Here is a 16,045-nt window from a genome sequence, read left to right as displayed (position 1 = left end):
TCGTTCACACCTAGGGACAATTCGTACCGGCCAATTAACCTGACATGCATGTTTTTGGAATTTGGGAGGAAACTGGAGTGCCTGGAGGAAACCCACGCAAGCACGGGGAGAACATGCAAACTCCACACAGGAATGTTCAATCTCATGACTTCAGAACTGTGTCACACATGCGCTAACCACTGTGCTGCGTGCCGCCCTAAATAAACGAACAGAATGAAAATACTTTTTAGGAAACTTAGTCATGTTTATCAAGTCAAATGATCCCATTAAACTTGATAATATTTTGCTAATTTAATGAATCACTGCTTTTGAGGTTCATTATTATTTACTGTACATATTTTAATAAAATTATTTTAAGTACAGTAAAGTAAGAAAAAAATAAAATGAGCATTTTCTCTTAATACATTTAAAATATATATTTTCTTTATGTTATGTTCCTGTCTGAAATTCAAGCAAGCTTGGAATAGCTCAACTTCATGTAAACGTACATGTAAACAAAGAAACTTGCACTTATGCAGTACATTTCAGGATGTTGCACCGTTGTTAAAGGTAATCACAAATTCTTAAACATGCAAAATGTGAGGAAAGAGTACATGCATTAAGTCTACAGCATGTTTTTTTTTTTTGGTCACATGTTGTGTTAATGGGATTTGCCATTTGTCGTGTTGTTTTCCTTTAAAGATGACACAGTTCTACAGCAAACAAGCCAGATAGGTTGGAGACTCGAGTACCCCACCACATGTAATATTTTAAAACATATTTGCATAATTGTGGCAAGGAACACTACACTTTCTGATCCTATTCAAAAAAGAAAATTATATTTTGGTATAGCTTTCACTGTAGAGTTTTATTCTGAAATTTGGACTGCCTTCATCAACTCTTGGGTATAAAGGAGTGTACGGAAGACTTTTGTCGTGGTAAAACATTGTGGATGCCGGCATTGTTGCCTTAGAAGAAGGGGAGTTTGAGTTATTTTGTAAGCTCACGGCTCCAGGCCCAACTTGAGACCCAAGGGGTCAGCAGACCCTCATGGACCGTGCTCTTTTATTATGAGCTGACACACACACAGCATGATTGATGGCGTAGTTGTTAGCTTCTCATCTGGCCTGTTGTTTGTCCGCGATGAGGAGGTGTTGACGGCTCGGCTACGTTTTCATCTGTTTCCCCGCTTCGCTGCTCCTCCTATAATCTGTTTCCAGTCCTCTGCATGGCACCCTCCCCTTGCGTTCTCTGTGTTTGTGTGCATTTGTGTCTTCTTTCATCATGAAGTGCATGTCTTCACACAAGTCGACTGTGGACATGTTGTACTGATAAGACCTGCATTCTGGTGTGAAGGCAGAAGGATGAAGAGGATAAAGGGAGTGAGCACACTTCCTTCCCCTATCACCTCTCATCATTCCTGTTATCGTTACTCCTTTCTCAGTGATTCCATTTCATAGATGAAGATTTGTAGTGCTATTTAACTCATTCAATGCCAGTGCCAGACAATTTTGGCCATTTTGACTCATTTTTAAAGGCTTATATAAAAATTGGGTTTCTAGCTTTTTACCAGTTTTTAGTGAACAAAAGCCAATGGTCTTGATAATGCTCTTTTCCAAGAAAACTTTTCAGAAGAACAGCTTTTTGTGAAAAGATGCATTTCAAGCAGAGCTTTCACTTAGCTGCTTCTTTGCATTTGTGATACCTCCAATATTTAAACAAGGGTTTACATAAACACAAGGGGACTTTGCTTGCAAAGTAACATTTTATTGCAAGAACACTGAACTTGTGCATGAATGTTGCATGATCTTTGCAAGAACTTTTCAGCGCCCGATTTTTCCAGTGGAGCGATCACATGATTTCAGTCATCATGGCGAAATGTCAGCCCTCTTTGACCAGACACTGACGATGGGTCTTTGTCATCTTTTTTGACAGGAAACGCTCTCTTGAAGCTCTGTTGCCCATTTCTCTATACCTTGGGAGTCTCACTACACTGCTTCAGTACGCCTACTCACTCCATAGGTCGACTACACACACTCTTTAGCCAGAAAAGGGAAGTGAGGGCTGCCTCGATATGTGGACAAAGATCTGTTCAAAGGCAATACTGCCATCTAAACATGATTAATCATACTGAAATCATTCCTAGAGCCTTGAAACTTACTGATTAGCAGTACCAGACCCTTTATGATAGTTGTTTTTTGTGCTCGTAATTATGTTTAGTATCCTCCTAATATTGTTTGCACCCTGCCTTCCCGTAATAAACCCTGTTTGATCCTTTCTAATTAATTTCGCTATAAATTTCTGCATTCTTTTTGCCTGTATGCTTGTAAGAATTTTTAGGTCATTACAAAGTAAACTAACTGGTCTATAGCTTTCACACAATATTGGGTCTTTTCCTTCTTTGTGCAAGACTGTTATGATGGCTTCCGACTATGATTTGGGGGGATCTCCTTTTGTTAGAGCATAGTTAAATACTTTATGCAGTACTGGTGTTAATTCTTCCTTAAAGCTTTTGTAGAACACCCCCGGAAATCCATCCGTTCCTGGTGATTTATTTATTTTTAAGTTATTTATTGTATCTTGTATTTCCTGTTTTGTAATGGGGCGAATAATTTCTAATGTATCCCCCCCTGTTAGTGTTGGTAAATGTAGTTTTCCTAAAAAGTTTTGTGCCGTGTAGTTATCTAAGTCATTTTCTGAGTCCTTGTATAATTCTTTATAATAATCTGCAAATGCTTCTGCTATACCTTTGGGTTTTACTAAACATTGTTTAGAGATAGGATGTTTTATTTGTGATATAATTCTATCTGTTTGGGCCTTTTTAAGTTGGAAGGCTAGCAGTCGACTGGCTCTATTGCCCATTTCATAGTATCTCTGGTTGATAGTTGTTTTTTAATGAAACAAGAATTCAGTATGTTTGGGCAACCAGGGGCAATGCATCTGAAAACATATTTATAAGTTCTGTCACTGAATGATTGATCACATCTCAGCATCCCCTGCAATTAAAGCAGGATGTGTTAGCTCAATTTTTCTTTGATGTTTCTTCTGCTTTGCCGTTGCCAAAAATCTGGCCAAAAAATGAATACTTAGATCTGCTCTACAACTCAAAGAACTCCTTCTTCAGATCATAAATCTCCCATCAAAATGGAAAATACCCAAAGGTTTTTTAATGTTTGGCCTCAACTAATTTTTGTATTATTCATTTATGAGGTCACATACACAACCTCATCCTCACAAGTAATGGATTAGAGAAAGCCTGTGTTTGTTGTAAAGGTCATAGGTCATAGGTCATAGTAGTACATGTAATTCAGGTAAGATACTTTGACACCATGTTAAAAAAGATTGTGAACAAATATATTTACTTATGATGCAGATGACTATTCTTTAATGTGTCTAAATGTATATGTATCCTTTATGCCTATTTCCTTTGCTATCAGAAATGGGCGTCATTGTATGGCTCTTGGTTGTACGGGCAACCCCGCTGTGGTTCCAGATTTGAGTACTATCCAGGAGTTATCGTGTGCTGACATAAGAATCCCCAAAATACAGCAATGCTGTAAGTTTGATTTTTGCGATCGGGAGATAGAATAAGAGCTTGCTCTGTCCACTCCACGCATCAGCCCGGTATTGCAGTACCTCCGGGAACGGTGCATTCACACTGATCGCTGCCTGGCTCTGTGGCTAGGACCTTGACTCAGCCTCTTGGCTGAGAGCAAGTGTCTCGGCCCCTTGGCTTTGAAGCTGTCACGGTCGCCATGACGACCAGTATGCCACGCCCCCGAACTCAAGCTGAAGCAGATCAGCTGATTGCTGTTCTGCTATTTAAGGCTGGATTTTGGGTTTGGCGGGGGCTGGTTCATTACTCATTATTCACAATCCCGGTCTGTTATGCCTTGTCCTGTTGAGTTCGTGCCGGAGGAACTCTGTATTGTTCTGTTTTGCCCCGGAGTATTGGGCGACTTTTATTTTGTAAAATAAAACTTATGGATCGTCAACGCATTTGAGTTCTCCCTTCATGCCTCCTGCCTCCGTTCTGGTCCGGTCACCTTCCACGCCACCACGTCTCGTGACAGAATGAACCAGCCAACAAATAGAACTCAGCGAACGATCCCAGCGCGACTTGGGAGAGCTGGAGAGCGCAGTTCGGCAGGCGCCTACTGAGTTGGCCTTCCCTGCCCGTTCGAACCACGGCCCCGCCCGTCGTGGCCCTTGCTGTGCCTCGAATGGGGTCCCAGGAAGAATTGACGCCTGCCTGTTCGACTCTCATGCCTGCCTGCCCGACTCCCGTGCCGATTGCCTGCTATTCCGTCTCCCCTGCGTGCCAGCCCGACTCCGACTCCGCTGCCCGTCGGGCCGACTCCGACTCCGCTGCCCGTCGGGCCGACTCCGACTCCGCTGCCCGTCGGGCCGACTCCGACTCCGCTGCCTGCCAGCCCGACTCCGACTCCGCTGCCTGCCAGCCCGACTCCGACTCCGCTGCCTGCCAGCCCGACTCCACTCCTCCTGTTTTGCCGGTTCTGATTTTGACTCTCTCATGTCTTGTCTGTTCTGATTTTGACTCTCTCATGTCTTGTCTGTTTTGATTTTGACCCTCTCATGTCTTGCCTATTCTGATTCCGCCTGTCCTGTCTGAATCGCCACTTCTGAACCTGAACCCCTGAGCCTGACTCTTCTGAATCTGACCCCCCTGAGTGCGACTCTTCTGAATCTGACCCCCCTGAGTGCGACTCTTCTGCATCTGACCGTCCTGAGTGCGACTCTTCTGCATTGGCCTGACCTGAGTGCGACTCTTCTGCATCGGCCTGACCTGAGTGCGACTCTTCTGCATCGGCCTGACCTGAGTGCGACTCTTCTGCATCGGCCTGACCTGAGTGCGACTCTTCTGCATCGGCCTGACCTGAGTGCGACTCTTCTGCATCGGCCTGACCTGAGTGCGACTCTTCTGCATCGGCCTGTCCTGAGTGCGACTCTTCTGCATCGGCCTGTCCTGAGTGCGACTCTTCTGCATCGGCCTGTCCTGAGTGCGACTCTTCTGCATCGGCCTGTCCTGTTTATCTGTCCTGTTCTCGTCGGTTCTGCCTGACTGTCATCCCCTGTCCAGTTGGCCACCAGACCCCCCCTGCCGAGCGCCGATTCCGATCCGCCCGACGCAGATGGCGCCTGCCTCTCCCCGTTCCTGCGTGTTCGGAGGAGGGAGCAGGGTTGCCCCAATCGCGATCGTCAACATTCCGGGGCGCGAGGTAGTAATTTTTTCTTTTTTGGGACCTCGGGAGCTGTCCCTTAAGAGGAGGGCTCTGTCACGGTCGCCATGACGACCAGTATGCCACGCCCCCGAACTCAAGCTGAAGCAGATCAGCTGATTGCTGTTCTGCTATTTAAGGCTGGATTTTGGGTTTGGCGGGGGCTGGTTCATTACTCATTATTCACAATCCCGGTCTGTTATGCCTTGTCCTGTTGAGTTCGTGCCGGAGGAACTCTGTATTGTTCTGTTTTGCCTCGGAGTATTGGGCGACTTTTATTTTATTAAATAAAACCTATGGATCGTCAACGCATTTGAGTTCTCCCTTCATGCCTCCTGCCTCCGTTCTGGTCCGGTCACCTTCCACGCCACCACGTCTCGTGACAGAAGCGTATTATGATTTGACCGATAACGGATAATGGACAATTGATAAAGAATACAGAACAATAAACCTTACAAAAAAGTATTGTAGATTTTTCTTATCGCTGGAAAAAAAAAAAAAAAAAAAAAAATATATATATATATATATATATATATATATATATATATGTACATATATATACCCACACACACACACACACAAACCCCTCTATACAATAACTAGTATATTATATATCCATGTATCAAAATGTCAATTTCGACTTTGCAGACATTTATCTAATGCCGTGGTGACTCATATGATTTCTTAAAAATGTACACAACTCATTAAAAAAACAATTACTACATCAATATGTATATTTTACGTCTAGCGCCAAATTACTTATTTGCAAAAGGTAAATAAATCAATCAAGCCAATGGAAGACTTTTGAACGTTTTTTTAATTTATTTTCTAAGATCCTTACCACTGCATTTTTTTGTTGTTGTATTTTCATTGCTTTTAGTCTCTTTTACCACATCAGTACCAGATTGAACATTTCATGACTCTCTTATAAAAGAAATTTCCCTCCCAGACCCCGGTCTGTTTTTTACTTGATCATCCCTTTGTTGAGCACAGAGCGCACGCAAGCTTATCTGCATTGGTGCAAAACACAAACACACCAAGTCTCTGCATGAATGAGGGCCACTTTCTTCTCGGAGGATGTAGACACGAGACAGAACCTCTTACTGGAGAAACATTTGCCAGACCGGGGGTGTCGTCATTTCGGGTAGTTGCTTTGCTTGTGTATGTGTGCACGGATATGTCCTGAAAAAAGCAGATATGGAACTTGGAGACTTAAAAAGGCTCGTAAGCAGAGGTTATATGAGGCACACATTTGGCTGACAAGGATAATAACTTTCCACATAGAAAGAGAAAGAATAGAATGGAAAAGATATATCAGACCCAACAAATAGGGATTTTAGTTTTTTGTACAGGCCTAAGCCTGTCGTCAAGATATTTATCTGCAGCTTGCTTTGGTAAACCCCCACGGATGTCATGATGCTTATTTCCTGGGGGGAAATTTGTTCTTATACCAGTAAGGTTAATTACTTGTCATCAATGCTACAGATAGGTTTCCAAATTCCTGCATTTAAGTAATTAGCCGTGTTGTCCCTGCCTGAAGTCAGGTCACATACACAACCTCATCCTCACAAGTAATGGATTAGAGAAAGCCTGTGTTTGTTGTAAAGGTCAGATATTGTATTGCTCCACTCATTTGTTCAGAGGTCACCAAAGATCAGGTTTGTTTTGTCTTGTCTGATAGCCCAATTTAGAAATGTATTTCATTTTAAATAGCTGTGGTCATTATTAGTTGGTGTGCAACTTCTTTAATATGAAGGGTCAGTATTTGTCACTAAACCCATCAGCCTATTCAGTGGGTAGAATGACAGTGTGTGCTACATAGGACCCCGACCAGGTGCATACGACCTTTGTCAGCATCTCACGTTTGAGCACAGTGTTCTATTCCATGATACCACCTGAGTGTTCCACTCACTGAGCCTGAAAAAGTCAAGTCAGCTTTGATCCCACTCTGCGGCCCTGGGCGTAAGTGGGGTCTAATCCCCCAAAAGCCTTAAAAAGACACAGAGGAATGCCTGGCACACAGCAAGCCATTCACCCAGGGATTAGATCCGGCTAAGCATCACACTCTCATTTACTTCACTCCCATTTCTTATATATACTCGTATGCTCCTTTAGCATGTGTGTGTGTGCACACATCCACACATCCTTGTACTTTTACTCTCAAACTAAATCAAGGGTGTTCATTGTTAATCCACTGTCTGTACTAGTATGAGGTTGCCTCATAGCAAAAGACTCATACATTTATGCTTGGGTAAGTTTGGATCTTTGAGAACCCAAGACCTACGTTTGGTCAATCAATCAAACATCAATACCATCCAATTCGGACTATAGAGTGCACCTAAATACAAGCTACACCCAGTACACTTTTAAAGGAAAAAGCAGTTTGTACATACAAAAGTCGCACCTGACTTATTTCCGCATGTGACCACATTGAAACATGAGATATTTACAAAGAAAGACGCTACACAAAAAAGAGTTTTAATAATATGCGGTTCCCTAACCTTTTAACGTTCCGACGGTCCAGTGCTGGGCCGCCTGACTTCTGATGAACAAATTGGTGTCTTGCACGATGTCACCAGTCACTGAAATATGTCATGCCACATATCATTGGAGAGCTAAAACTCTTGAGAGTCAAGATATGATGACCGTTTTAAACTTAACTTATCAGAGAAACATCATGATCAGTCTGAAACAAGATACCTGAAAACTATAAAGCCGGTGTAACACGCCATTACGTCCCCTGGTCATCTTTCAATTTCTTTGAATGTGCGCGAGAATGGCTTTGTTACATCAAGGACAATCCATAGAATCCAACCGTGTAAACAGTTAATAGAGATACACCTAAAACATGTCTGCTTCAGTGGAATTTGCTTCCTATAACCCGTTCGTTTCTCCAAATTATTCTCCTTGGAGTAGTTAGCCTTCCCCTTTCGATTGACATCTTTACCATGATGAGGGTCTGTTCATGCTTATTTTATTCATGCACTAAGCGTGTTAAACTTGCATATTCCTTCACACATATATTCCACCTGTCACACTCTTACCTTTACTGCTGGGGCTCCCCTGGCAGCCATTTGGAAAAAAGGAATAAATTAGCTGCATTGTTGCAGAAGCCGCAGGGTTGAAAGCTTGGGGGGGAAAATGGTGGCTTATAGTCCGAATTTTACGCTAATCATTTGCCCTTTTAAATGTTCTCTTGCATGAATACACAAATCTTTTATTGAAAAAATCTGCTCAAGACAAATCATTACAATATGGATGGAGTAAAAAGTGTTGATTTTGTTGAAGGACAATTGTTTTTCTCTTGTCCGTCGTATGTTCATTGAGTTCCAGGTGATGTTGGTAGATCAGAGGCTGGAGTTGAACTACTTTTCAAAAGGTGTTTTTTAATGGCAGAATATTTTGGGCACCATATCGATAAAGACAAAGGCCAAGTTCTGGTAGTAATGTGCTAGTGACGTTTGAAGCAAGCGTTCTGGGTTGCATTTTCAGTGTTTGATCATTATCCTGCTATCAGCCATTTTGAAAGCTATGTTTTTTCCATCTTTGATCAATATCCTGCTAAGGGCTATTTAGACAGCTCGCCCCAGGGCCAATATGGCTTTTTGACATGAGGCGCTTTTACGGTTTGCACAGAAATAAGAATATAAGGGCCCGGTCACACAGCCGTTTGCGTCTGTATCGCGGGTAAAATTTTGCGGGTTTTTTTTTGCCCGTGGTTGCCCGCGATGGAAAATGCGCAAAATTGGCCAACCCGCTGTTCATCGGTGGTATGCCCGCAAAACAGACGGCGGCGACTGTTCCGCTTCCTCATCGCGTCATTTCCGCGTCATTTTCTCGTGTGGACCACGGGTATAAAAGCTGCCGAGCCGGCGTTATGCCGAGAAATGTATCCTTGCCAAGATTTGTATCCCCTCGCTACTACAACCACTTTTACCTCATTTTATCTCACTTTTATATCACTTTTAGGGAATTTAATGGCGAACATATAACCAAAACCACTTCGTCTTGCATTTGTTGGGAATGTAATACAACTTAAACCATTCCGTCTTTGTATTTGTTGTCAATGTAAGCGAACGGTAATGCACGCCGTATACAAATCACTTTTGAGCACGTAACATGTTTATTTTGCCTTTTTCTATTCAAATCACTCGTATTGAAACTGTTATGCACTCTACCATAAAGCTTATTTCTGCATAATAAGCTTTACGGTAGAGTGCATAACAGTTCTCAAAAGTGATTTATATACGGTGTGCATTACCGTTCGATTACGTTCACAACAAAAACAAAGACGGAATAGTTTATGTTGTATTACATTCCCAACAACTGCAAGACGAAGTGGATTTGGTTATATGTTCGCCATTACATTGCCTAAAAGTGAGATAAAACGAGGTAAAAGTGGTTATAGTAGCTAGGGGATGCAAATCTCGGCAGGGATGCATTTCTCGGCATAACACTGGGCTGTAGAAATCATAACCGCTCAAGACACAGTCCCGTGAAGATCAAGATTTCAAGCTATGGCACCGAAGAAGCCAAAATGTTATTATTGTAATAGTTTTTCATTTTTATTTTATTATCTTGTTATCAAATGAAAAGAAATGTCAAGAAATAAAAATGGATTAAGACGAGGTCACTACGGTGACGGGGATCCATGTCCACCCCTTGAAGTCTCGAGCACAACTGACGCGTGCTCGGCAAACCGCACTGTATATACGCGGAGAAAGGCGTTTGACCGTCACACGCGTAACACGCTAATTTCACGTAATAACACCGCGATACAGGCGCAGAACATGCTATGACCATGCTCCACCTAGATGACCCGCTGAAATTTCCCGTCCTACCCATGTGTAACCACGCCCTGGCCGCGGCCAGAGCACGTTGTTCCGCGTCATTTCCGCGTCATTACCTCGTGTGCCGCCCGCGGTTAACACGTGCTCAAAGTTTTGAGCAGCTCAAAACTTTTTCGCGCGGCCATCCGCGTGTGAATTTCCGACCGCGAGTAAAGCACTGCTGTATCTCGTCTATATGGCGGTCTCAAAGCGTCCAACAGCGCCAAACAGCGTCTACTTCACGGCCAGAAATTTCTGGACGTGATTCAGCCTCGATACGCCCGTGTAAGGCTGTGTACCCGAGCTCTAAAGTATTGAGCAGCGCTAAACTTTTTCGCGCTGCCAACCGCGCGTGAATTTCCGACCGCGTATTAAGCACTGCTGTATCTCGTCTGTATGGCGATCTCAAAGCGTCCAAAAGCGTCCGCCTCACAGGCAGAAATTTCTGGCCGTGATTCAGCCGCAAACGGCTGTGTGACCGGGCTCTAAGGTTGATACACTTAATTGAACAGCACAGTCTTTAATATCTCAGTATTCTCGTTTGCCCGCGTCCCTGCGTCCTAGACGCATTATTTTTGCTGGGGACGCATCGTGTCAAATCAACGTGCGTCCCCGGGACGCAACTTTTTTGACACGAAATTGTCATTATCATTTTTTAACAAAGATTTACCGCACTCCAAACTTTTCGTCAGGCAGATCAGCCATTGTTGTTTTGGTCTCGCGGATCGAGTTTTCGTCTGCACGTCGATCTCGAGTTCGAGTTGTGTAGTGAAAGTCAGTCTCTTTTTAGAGAACCGGCTTTTTCGGCTCAACTCTTTAAAGAGCCCGCTCTCGAACGGCTCACTTGCTTTGATTCATTATATTACGAATGATTATGTTGTATAAAGAAGAAAAAAAGGAAGTATAAGAGGAGAAAATGAAAAAAGACAGGTTTGGGGTGAGCCCTTTTAATCAGTATATTACCAACAATAATTTAATGCAGAAAATGAATTAATAATTTGAATAAGAAAATGTATTATTCTACTTAATTATATTTGAATGTATTTTTTCCTTCTACAGTGAACGTCCAAGCGACTTCATTTTTGAACTTTTTTTATATTAAACCTCATTCATGTCGAGCAACTCAGTGTCTCACAACAAAATGTTCATTAACAATATATATGATATAATGAAACACATGTACAATATAACATGTTAAACTACATACAGCGTTTGTGTTACAGTGTTAATGTTACTGTGTACCTGACTTGTTAACCTGACTGCCCATATTGCACATCTGGTTAGCTACTCTTCTTGCACTATCGGCACTATGGTAAAATACTACACGTAGCCAAAATACAATACAACATTATTTATATCTGTACATTCAAGGAAACTGTGGGGGTCAGATGCATCGACATTTCGTTCTGTATACACGTGTACTAGAATGACAATAAAGTAGATCTGAATCTGAATCTGAATCTGAATAAATAAACATGTTTGAAAAAAAAAAGATTTTTTGGTATTTTGTAAGGGAAAGTACGACAGTTTGTAAGGGCATGGAGCACACTAAATTTTGGGGACCCATAGATCTCTGTTGGGACCCATAGATTTTTGAGCATGCGAGTCCCCGGGACCCATCACTTTTCAGAGGTAAAATGAACACTGATATCTACAGTATATTTGTCTCTGTTACTTTATAATCCTCAATAAAACTATTCTTAGCAAGTATATCTCTCATGGTAATTTATGTTTTTTTGACAGTTTTGTGAGCTTTCTATTTGGGGAAAGAATACAAGCTGTCTAAATCAAAGTAACTGTGAGAGTGCTAGTCTCTTATGTTCTACAATAGATAAAAGAAGCCCATGACAAGATTCTACAGAATCTGGAAAACATAGACAGTTGTTCTTTGATCAGCCTGATTCAAAGTAATAATACCTCAATGTCTGAAGCGGAAGCGAGTATACTTGCATGTTAAGCTTCTGCAACTCTGTGCCAAATGTCGTCAACATACTTAACGTTTATTGATGATTTCAAACCAAACATTTAATTATTGAAAACTGTCCCGCACTAAGACTTTGGATTACTTATTCCATATGAATGAACTCAGGCATTCACACTTGAATCTACTCTTTGATGGAGCATTTTTTTAATCCAGTCAAATCCCATAACTGGGCAAAATGATGCCCCACTGGAATGATCCATTGGGGGGAAAAATAATTTGAATGTTATTTGAGATCCTGGGGTAAATGACACAGGCAATTGTGGTGCAATTTGGCACAGCCGTTCAAAAGAAGTAAAATCACCAAATAAACAAAACTTGACACACATGTGATGTTCCCAGTTCATTTGGAGCCATGCAAACCAAAGCAGTTTTGTGGTTTGCAATGAAAGCACAATGTATTATTTATTGTATGTTTCTAATGACTGCAGTTTGGCAATCATTGTGTCCTGGCTCATGAAGGAAACCTACAGTTACTGTGCTCAACAACTTCCATGGAAAGATCTGCACAGTTGTCAGCGAGATTTTTATGCTTTATATCATTTACATGGGCATCAAGTAATAACTTATTTAAAACAGTTTAATATTTACATGCACTCACTGATTTCAGACTCCAAGAGGAAAATCCTATATGAGTGCTGTGACCGACAGAAGACATTAAAACTCTTCAGAGCAAATAAAGACTGTTAAAGTATTGTAAAACGAATCTACAATACCAATAACCGGATCCTTTTGAGATGGTTCCCGGATGTTCTTATCTTTACTAGCCCCATAACGTGTGTCACCGTTTCCAGCAGGTGAATGTCCAGGGCCTGGGGAGGAACTGGGGTTGGGAGGGAAACAAACTTTGACCCCATTCTCCGGGCTAAGGCCGTGTCCAGGAGTGGATTTGTTCTTCAAACACTGAGGACCAAGGTTTCCCTCAGCCACTTACCAACTGTGTACAAACCTGAGACGTGTTAGGCTGAGACTTTTTGGATTGGGTCGTGCTTGGCGAACTCTGAGTGCACAAAGTTGGAGCGCTTGTCAACCCCTAACAAGTAATTAGGGTCAGACTAAAGGGTCTCTGAGAAGCATAAAGCTTCATGGTTTGTTCGGAGTAGCTTGTCTTATAGCAAACAGTCCTGCAGTTTATTGTTTCAGTTTGGGATTTTTATCAAAAAAATTACCCATGTATAAGTTATTCATTTATTTATATCTTTATATCGTCAATAGGGCAGCACGGCAGCGCAGTGGTTAGCGCTTGTGCGGCACAGTTCATGTCATGGGAACCTGTCGTGGGTTCAAATCCAGCTCCAGACTTCCTGTGCGGAGTTTGTATGTTCTCCCCATGCTTGCGTGGGTTTCCTCCGGGCACTCCGGTTTCCTCCCACATTCCAAAAACATGCATTTCAGGTGAATTGGCCGGTCTAAATTGTCCCTAGGTGTGAATGAGCGAGCGAGTGAGTTGTCTGTCCCTGTGTGCCCTGCGATTGGCTGGCAACCAGTTCAGGGTGTCCCCTGCCCACTGCCTGGAGATGGCTGGGATGGGCTCCAGCCCCCCGCGACCCTAATGAGGATAAGCGGTACGGCTAATGAGATGAGATGAGATATCGTCAATAATTTTGGGGCCAATTAAATAGAATGCAATAATTCACAACATGATTTCCTAAGGCACACAGTATGTGCCATGGGATACTATTGACAAATGGCTATTATGATGAGCAGCAGTCTTTGAAGTCTGGTGAGAATGAAACAGTAAATGTTAATGGACTTTAATTAGATAGATAGATAGATAGATAGATAGATAGATAGATAGATAGATAGATAGATAGATAGATAGATAGATAGATAGATAGATAGATAGATAGATAGATAGATAGATAGATAGATAGATAGATAGATAGATAGATAGATAGATAGATAGATAGATAGATAGATAGATAGATAGATAGATACTTTATTCATCCCCGAAGGGAAATTCACTTTTCCAGCAGCATCCCTGAGCTGAGAACAATCGAAAATAACACGGGAGCTGCTGGAGTGGCTGCCATATTACCTTCATTAAAGTAGCACTCCAACTCTAAATCAAAACATCAGAGTTCTTGTAATTATTGGTGTGACAGAACCAATGCAAAATGTATTTTTATTTTTTGTTACTTATTTTTCATTAGCAGTTCTAGGTGTAACACAGGTTTTTAGTCATTCAGGTATTTGTATCTTTAAGGCAGGCGTAACACTTACATACTTATTTTGCTGCTGCCTAATGTTACTGCACTATTTTTTATTTCCCCATTGTTACGATGCACTTTCAACAGCCAGTCTCCAAGCACTACCTCGTAATTATTATTGCCTATTTACCCTGACATTCTTTTGATGAAATGTTTCTTTATTAAGCCTCTATTACCTGTTTACGCTGGAGTGCCATGTCTAATTTTGTTGTAAACAACGCTTACTAGACTACATCGTTGTGAATGACGATAATTCACAATTCTAATTCTCGTTTTTATACCTTTTACATTATCTTTGTCTATTCAATAATGCTGCAAGGAATGCTAACATGACACGATAATTATGGTTTTTGAGCACCATTATTTAATATGTTGATAATCAGTAAGTTTGCCAAACACAATATTTATTGCAAGAATTTTTGTTTCACTGTGAAAGGATATTCCCTGCTTGGCTTTTGTTTTTACAATTCAAACGATGGACTTTTTTTATGCAGACTGTGAAATATTTTCTTCAACCCAAGAACAAAATTAGCTCACATGTTTTTCTTTCTGTTGTCTTTTCTTACGATCTTCAACTACAGCTGTCAAATGAATGTGGTGTGCCGTTAAACACATAATATACCCTCCGAGAAATGGTATAAAAATGGTTAAAAATAATACTCTTGTTTTAAAAGTACCAGAAAGTAAGATAACATGACACTTTAAAAGAGCACTTGTGTAAATAGTTAACACCGCTGTGTGAAATTAGGGACTACTAGCAACATTTTGGTTATCCAGAAACGTTATTGCTCAACTTTTGGCCCGATTATCACCCGTCATATTTCCAGACGGTTTGTGTTTCTTTCACCATTGAATTTCGCAGCCCAAGTAGTTCTTGTTCCCCGATGGCAAGAATAACGATGAATGATGAAATTACGAACCACTGTGAAAACAAGAACTGTTACAGTGAAACCCAACCTGCTATGGTAACATTAATTTATATAGTTCATTATTTTAGTTCTGGAGTTCAGCTCTAAGCACCCCGTTTAGTATTTCAACAGGACAAAATATGTTTTTTTTTTGTGTTTATGTTGGATTTCTTTTTCTGGCCATCTGTGGCAACGTGTTGAGGACGCAGAATTCAAGGTTGCGGTGCGTCGGGAGTGTTTTATATAGAGAGGTCACCCACGCTTAGCCTCCTCCCTGCCACACTAAACTAGCGGTGGAAAGTGTGGTTTCTTGTTTTTACTCTTTCACCTTGTGATTGCAGGATCAAGGGAAGAGGGTAGAAGGGTCTCACATCATTGGAGGAGACGCAAAACATACAACTTTAAAGAGAGGGAGGGAACGTTTAAGGTCGATGTGGGTCAGCAGGGAGGCACTGTTTAGGTGTCCGTCTCAATAAAACTGATGGGTAAATGGCATGTCATCGGCTATGAGAGGCTGTTTGAGAAGTAAATTATACTTGCTCTCACAATTAACATCGTACTCTCACAAACACACAACCATGTACAGAGACAGTCATACTCATGCACAAACAGGACGATACAATACACTACTATACTCTCTCACACATACTTATATACTGTCATACACACTGCTATACTCTTTCACACAGTGTATTATACTCTCATACACTCATGACGGGCCGTGCACTTCACACCTAGGCCTTCAGCTCCAGTCTGAATTAGTGACGGGTCAGTTGCAAACAAACCGGTGTTTTGCCAAACCATCCTAATCTGTCACAATGTCCTACCTTGGGCTGACCTGACAGCAACATTTTTGGTTTCTTCCTAATCAAGTAAAACCAGCCACACTGTAATTTTG

At 41.7% G+C, this 16,045-nt stretch overlaps 1 protein-coding gene and 1 pseudogene across 3 annotated transcripts in view; both read left to right on the top strand.

The window, feature by feature from the left end:
- emid1 (EMI domain containing 1) overlaps window positions 1-16,045 on the top strand; it is a 99,282-nt gene that overhangs the window by 40,799 nt on the left and 42,438 nt on the right. The gene's annotated exons all lie outside the window — the stretch shown is intronic.
- Window positions 3,514-3,637, top strand: LOC148365496 (U2 spliceosomal RNA; annotated as a pseudogene).

Source organism: Urocampus carinirostris, chromosome 5, assembly GCF_059441175.1.
Source record: "Urocampus carinirostris isolate Australia breed hairy pipefish chromosome 5, RoL_Ucar_1.0, whole genome shotgun sequence".
Taxonomy (NCBI): Eukaryota; Metazoa; Chordata; class Actinopteri; order Syngnathiformes; family Syngnathidae; genus Urocampus; species Urocampus carinirostris.
This window is presented reverse-complemented; position numbering and strand designations above follow the sequence as displayed.